This window comes from Bombus vosnesenskii, unplaced genomic scaffold, assembly GCF_011952255.1.
Source record: "Bombus vosnesenskii isolate JDL3184/JDL3185 unplaced genomic scaffold, Bvos_JDL3184-5_v1.1 scf7180000016275, whole genome shotgun sequence".
In the NCBI taxonomy this organism is placed as follows: Eukaryota; Metazoa; Arthropoda; class Insecta; order Hymenoptera; family Apidae; genus Bombus; species Bombus vosnesenskii.
The window spans coordinates 1,001,543-1,009,410 of NW_022884344.1; the positions used below are offsets into that span (position 1 = coordinate 1,001,543).

Sequence of the window (7,868 nt, forward strand, 5' to 3'; positions counted from 1 at the left end):
AATAATTAGTACAAAGATTACGCCAAAAAGGAAATTTATACCTAAGTGAATGAAATAATTATGATTCGTATTTATTAAACTTGTAATATCAATGTTGAAATGAATATAGAATCATTCATAATATTTTTTCAGTTATAACCAGGTACGATGTTTATGTTGTATTAAAATTGGGGTTATCCACGTGGTTAAAATAGAAATTGAGAAATCTAGAGAACTAATATCTTTATCTTTCAATTTTTTGAAAATTCCGTGTTTGTACAAAGAATTCATTATATACGATTATTTACATTCAAAATAATAGTAACATTCTCATGCATTCAAATAAAATGAAGTAAATTTTAAACATTACGTAAATATAAAGGTAGTGATGGATAAAATTGAAACTATTGGTTTGAAATAATTAAGGAAACTTTATTGATCTTTGTCATTATCTTATAATTGATAATATTGTTTTAAATTTATTAAATCATTTATATTTCTAAATTTTAATGTATTAATGGGCTGGCAACTAAGCGATTGCGGATTTTGTCATTACCACGTAATGTCATTAAATTCATAAATATAATTAAACGTAATGCTAATTACGTGCACCAATTAATTACGACGATTTACGTAATTCTAATTTTTATCCAACGCCTCGTTTGATGTAGCTGTTACAAAGTTCAACTGTAACGATTATATATACATATAACGTGACAAAAGATTTTTAAAACAAACATGAGACAACTGCCAAATATGAAGCGTGAGGCAACTAATGTTAGATAAATTCTTCTCGTCAAAATTTTGAGAATCATTTTCTTGCAATATACATATGTACGGTGTTATCTATGTATTTGTTGCATTATATAAGAGAAGATGACTTAAATATCGTATCTTGAAAATACGTAAACAATTTCTTCTTAACAATGACATTTAACAGTACAGTAGATTTTTAACGAAAAACTTATCTAACTTTTACGTCACGCTAATATTCTGACACCTGTTTACATTATGCAATCTAGAAATTCTTAGAAATCATTTGAACCGCGAAACAGATTTATTTTCTGCAATTCTTTTGTATAATCGACGCCATAAGAAACTAACATTAATATTTTTTTAATACATCAAGAGATTTAACATATCACGGAAAGGAATGCATACTAGTCGATAATAGACAACTTGTATCTCATCATAGAGAAAAGATTGAAAGTTATCCTGAAATTGTGCAATTATTAGTATTAAATGCAGCAGATATTATTAGAAGGCATAAAGGAATAGACTGCATCGAATTTAAGAAACAAAGGTGACAACTTTTCTTTTTGTTAAGAATTTATTGTATAATTAACCATTATCGTTTAGGAAAGGAACTAATTACGTATTTTCGAGCCACGATAAATGGTATATATTGTCGTAGAATAAATAACACGATGTTTAAAGATTCCTTAATCGACTTAAACGTTATTTTTAGGCCCAATGTCCGCGAAGAGTCGCTTCATAGATGTACTAGACGCGTTGATGCTAAGAGCAAGTACTAAGTACGCTTCCATGCAGTGTTTATTGTGAAGTAATGTGCACCTGTCCATGAAACAGCAGCAAACGGTGTTCGTCGTTACATGTTTTCATCACGATGGCTGTCGCTAACATTGTCAGTAGCGAGGCGTACGTTACAGCTATAAACGAATGCAGCGATACAGGGTGAAAAAGGTTTTACTCGTCGCTCGATGTTTTAATAACGAATAACCAACAGACCACGGATTTCTGATTTAAATTCACATTTTCACGAATACGATAAAATACAGGATCTAGATAGAGATTTGTTTTATCCATTAAGTACTACAAGAAGTACTGTACATTGAATATCTTATATATTTTTACGTATTATGTGCATCCCATGCATTTTTGTATCTTCAAATTTCTCACAATTGCATAAAAAATCCGTAGTCTAATAACGAGGTAAAATGTACCTTGCTGTACGTTTCGTAGACTGAATATCGTCATGTTTAATAGACTATGCTTAGGCTTTTATGGAACAAAGCTTCGTGGACAGTGGATCTTGCAGTGCCCTCCTTAGAGCGCCAGACCACCAAGTATATTGTCAATATTTCAAGATTCTCAATTAAAAGGATCAATATGGATTGTCAATATTTATTGACAAACCTTATTTTCACTGAGAACTTTGATATATTGGCGATATTATTGATTGTCCGAGGGCACTCTTAGGAAGAAATTTTCATATCTAGGATATTTTCAAGCTACGACAAATGGTTCGTATTCTCGTAGAATAAACAACACGATACAAATCATGTTTTCTTACGCAAAATAATAAGTACAGCGACAGTACTATGTCCAAACATCATTGCGAGTAACTGTACATTGCCGAATGCGCGACTACGATATTCCATAATTTGACTGATAAAATTGGTAAGTGATTCCATTGGTAACGCCTTCTTCTTTTTCTTTTTACTTTCGCTCGTTTCTCGCCCTTTGAAGCCTGATACCTTTGCTTGTGTTATAGTATACGTATACGTCTGCCTCGACTGAATACATGCGCGTGTTACTCGGCAAGCAGGAGAACCCGTCGACGGGTTACTCACCGCGGGCGACGCTCCATCGATCGCGTCGCTTTGCGAGGGGTGGAATCGTGGCCAGAGACATTGCCGAAGCGAGAGAGAAATTAATATCAGAGTAGGAGAGAAGAGGCCAGCCAGGAGAGAGGGAGAAAGGGTGAGCGGAAGGGGAGACGAGGAGAAACGACGAGAGACGAGGAACAGTAGGGAAGCCGGGACTCCCCTATGTCGACGTTCAACTCTGCAATGTCGGCTCTTCGAGGGTGTATTTTATGGTGAAATAGGGGAAATGAGGAGCGACGAAGACAGGTTATACGTAAAAAGGAACGGAGCGTTGTAGACATAAAGAACGGAAAGGAGAGGCGTAGGGAAGGGGAGAGACAAGATAGAAAAAAATAGATAGGGGGTAACAGAGAGCGATGTGGTGGGAGAGAAACCAGAGATTATAAAAGCTATGAGAGAGGAGGATGAGCGCTGGTCGAGGATATAAGATATCCATGAGAGGATTGAAAAAGGAAAGAAGTGTAAGATGGTGGGAGGAAGGAAATTGTAATATCAAACGAGAGAATTTAAAAAGTTATTTTATATGTATTTCATCGATGGATGGTATGTAATTAATTGGACAATTGTATCTATCAGAAATACATATAAGAAATATAAGAATAAGAATATAAATATTTATTTATTTGTTATGTATTTTTTATTAATTTCAAACTCTTTACTTTACATGTTATATATGTTAATACATGTATATGCATTTGCAGAACCAATATTTTCGAGTTCAGATGTATCATGTACAGGCTGTTCCAAATCTCAACCGGTGAACCTTGTCAAAATGTTTGGGAGGTCATTTTGAGTAAAAGATCTTATATATTCCATGGGTCGATTCGTCTTCCTTTTCAAGGTATAAAGGGGAAAGTAGTATAAAATACGAGTAATCAGATGCATTCAAGCTATTCGATGATAATCATTTATTTCAAATTATTTTCTACACTGATTCATACTGGTTTACACAAATTGTTCAAAATCATCTTGTTTCCATGTACGAAGAAGTTAAGTAGCTCGAATGTGTCTGATTACTCTTTCTTTATACTTTCCTTTCTCATATCGAGTTTTACAAAATCAAAGTTAAAATATCTTTTTTTAACTAATCACATTTTGACCCAAGTACGTTAATACTTTCTCGCAGAGAATTAACAAATTGCATCGAACGATGTGTGGAAAGATATATAGTTCCATTTAAAAAAAGAAAACGAAGTTCACCTTGAAATCTCAGAGGCACGTCAACTAAGATAAGATTCGTGACATTACAAAAGTAAGTTTTATTTGAAACACTTTTTCGAATAATGTGCATTGCGAGATATTTGTGTGAGACGCTAAAAATGAAACACCCTGTATATGATCTCAGATATAGATTTTGGTTAGCAACAAAGGAGTTATCGATTGTTCGAATTTTTAGTAGATACTTTTATTAGGGAATATGCTTTACTGGATATATAACATACACAGACGCATAATTTCATATAAAAGTAAACATGTACAGCGGCATTTTATTCGTTGTATGTATAAGTATAGATTAATAAAAATCACCTCTTTAGAAAGTTTTCATTTTCCTTTTTTAAAGAAAGAAAGTTAAGAGTAGTTGTTATCAAGTTTATAAACTAGCAATAACAATTGAATCGTAAAGAAAGGAGAAATCATTTTCCTACTGAAAGATATTTCTACAGAAAGTTGTTCGTGGATAAACTTTAAACGATAATTTTGCGGAAACATTGTAGAGTTTGAAATACTTTTATTGCGCAATGAAATGTTATCGTAGTTTCGTATATTTTACAAAATTTCGCATATTATATGAGAAACACGAGTAAAGTAAACAATAGCGGAATACTAATAATAATACGGAAAATTATAGTACAAGATTATTTTTGCACAGGTCGAAAATGAAGAATTTCACACGTGATGTAAGAAGTATGAAATATTTTGAACAACATCGACGTAGAAGGTAACGCAGCCCAAGTCCATATCTACATATAATTAAGATCGCAAGAACCTGTAATAGAAATTGGGAATAGGAAAATAATCTGCACGTTAACCACATTTTTTTTTAGTAAAAATTTAATTTATATAATAATCGATATTATAAAACTAGTAGTGGTATAAGCGAGAAGATGACGAGTTTATCAAATTGCAGAGGTATGAAAGGGTCGATTAAACAATCGCGCAAAATCTTTCACAATTTAGTGGTTCAATATGCCGATCCTAAAGCATTATCATACGTTAATTAAAAGTTTTAAGCCTAGCTAACCGAACGTGTATAACAGTAGATTAAATCGATGCTTTATTATCAATTATCTCTCAGAGCAAATCACAAATCAAAATCACACTCGAGCGCTCTTTTCATACGAGCTTAACTTCTTGACGTACGATTTAATTGAGATTAACTTGTCATTATATACTTCGCGTACAATATTATTACCATTTCTTTCAAGATTCACTTCCAACATCTATTATCCAAATGTTCTACTATACGAACTTTTTGCTTGCGCTCATTACCATTATATTTTATCCTTTCTATACTTACATATTATTTTCCTACTACTTTAGTACAAAGCTACTGTTATACACGTTAATATTTTGTGTATAATGATACGAACGTCGAAACGAAAGGGAAGATACTTCAAAAGCTAAAGAAAGCTGTGGAAGCGTTATCTCTTATCGTCTATCTATACCATTATTTGCGTGTAATCTTGTGAACTTTCTTTTCACCGGTCTAGATTAAATTATATCATGTAGCAGAAAAAAACAATTTCTTATTGTATATTGTACTAAATTGTGGGAACAAAGGCTCTTTAGAAAAAAAATGCACTATAAGATTCAAAAGCAACAGTGACTGGACCTATGCATTTCTTTCCTTATATGAAATGTGAAACCAAAAAGATTTATTTTTATATTTTGCCATCGTGTCTTTGTGCATTTTAACCACTTTCTAGATATATGAATGAATATGTACAAATTTTATATTAAAGCTTTTTTACCTATTAAATCCTATTTTATGGTTGTGAAAATGTACTTAATTCGATGGATTGTATATATCCTGATTAACAAATATCTTTCCCAATAAAACTATATATTGATTTGTGAAGAGAATTGGTCGCTTAATCCTCAGAAAATCTTCAATTTTATGAATCTGCAATAGTCTTCAATAATTAATCTTCGATCGTTAATCGTCATAATCTTCCGCATATTGGGAAAATTTTATATGAAAAATTGATAAATTATGCATAGACTTAAATTATTCGTAAATGAAAGAACAAAAAGACAAATACGCATACGTATGGATATGTATATGTTATAATAACCCATTAAAAATGTACATAATATTATAACATATTCATTGTATTAATTCATTCTATACTTACGTTTTAATTTAATTCCTTCTCTTCTATTTTCGTCTCTTTCTCCTTTTAATATCTAATACTTTTTCATTTTTCGTTTCAGTATTTAATTAAAAACTTAATTTTATGGATAATTTTGTCTTCCTGATACTCGCAATGTATTTGCTTAGACTTCTTTATATTTTAATTCCATAAATTGAAAATGTATGTACTCCTAATACATCGCACGAGTTACGTATCTTATTGTTACAACCATACTTACAATCAGTATCTTGCAATAGTCACAATACCTGCAATAGAGAAATCGTGTAAAAAAAATATAAAATTATGTTTAAAAAAATAGAGATGTAACAAAATAAATGCAGTGCTGTTAAAAAAGAAAGATAATAACAGGTGTCAAATCTTTAAAATGCTCACCTTCTTTACTTTTTATCAATAATTCTTTCACTTATTATATATTATACATAACTAAATATTTAGTCGAGATTTAATTCTCTATGGAAAAATAAACAAGCACATTTACCTCGTCGATATGTTTTGAGTTTCTCCTAATAAATGGTAATAAGTAATAAATATAATAAAAAATTGTTTAAAATAAAAATTCCTCGATTTATTACCAATTAATGTTTTGTTTGTATATTTATTTAATGTATAATATTATAACTGGGTCCGCATAATGTTTTCGCTGTCCAAATGGATTCACGAATGGAAAATGTTTAAGAGACGCTGGAACAAGGCATGAAACGATACGATATTCTAAGCTTGAAATGATCCAATGAAAAAGAACAGGTTGGTGTTTTTGAAGCAAACAAAATACTTTATTGTTAGATATTATAGTACAGTACGTGTAGCCCGTGACACATTAAAACAGACCATTTAGTTACATTTTAAATAAATAGCCTCCTTACTCCATAACCAACCTTGATATGACCCAATTAGTCTTTCTTTCTTTCGTTCGCATTCTTTCATTCTTCTATTCTTATACATGCTTGCACACATACGCATACATATTCATCATTCGTTCATCCGTTCTTTCTGCTTTTATCCCCATTTCATTCTGTTGATCTGCCATCTTTCTTCTTTCTGTAACATTGTTTAAAAGCCAATTGTTAACAATATCAATTTCACATGCAACAGGGTAGAGGGAGAGTGAGACGACTTTTTATTAGAAAAAATAATTTTCGCTCAGCGTGTACTCTTTTTTTCTTCCCGTTTTTATTTTTTTAAAACTTCTCTCTCTCTCTCTCTCTCTTTCTCCTTCTCCTTTGCTCTCTATTTGCTCGCTATCTTTTATCTTTCCATCACTTTCTTTATCAACATTCCTTTTTCATATTGTTATTTAATATTCGCAGTAGCGTTTTTCGTTCCGTCGCTATTCTCGCAAGTAGGACGAAAGCATTACCGAATAGATTTTTCAAGAGAACACGTCTGATGAAACGATTCGTCTTCAAGGGTTATTCCCCGAAATTCACGTTTCCATTCGTTCTCTTGTGACGCACCGTTTCGAATTTTTATTGCCTCTTCTATTCGATATTGTGTCGTCTTGCTGTCGTCCGCAAAGCTGCAGTATGATTCCTGCGCAGATTAAACGGGTATTCATTTTAATCTGGGTCCAAAGAACGTTTTCGCATTTCCTTAAGAATGTAGTATACTCAAAATATATGTAAATGCGTGTGAAATTTTGTGGTGGAATTAAAAACATTACAAAACAACTTTTAAACCACGATCATCCCACGCCTCGGACGAAGTAAATACACGTCACTCAGGATCTTCCCTTTCATAATATATGTATATCTCAAGATCAAAGTTATTGGAGTTGAGATCCCCTTTTCTACATAAATATCCAGTTTCCCTTTAAAACAAAAATGAAAGTTGAAACATTTCATTTACGTTTCGCTCTTACATTTTGCTATTTTCCAATTTTTAT

The 7,868-nt window shown here is 31.9% G+C and overlaps 1 long non-coding RNA gene across 1 annotated transcript; it reads left to right on the forward strand.

Moving 5' to 3' along the window:
- The first annotated feature begins 3,131 nt into the window (after positions 1–3,131).
- LOC117242696 lies at positions 3,132–5,856 on the forward strand. The gene is made up of 4 exons (XR_004495320.1): positions 3,132–3,152; positions 3,311–3,450; positions 3,736–3,861; positions 4,480–5,856. It is a non-coding gene; the product is annotated as an uncharacterized LOC117242696 (long non-coding RNA).
- Positions 5,857–7,868: the final 2,012 nt, after the last annotated feature.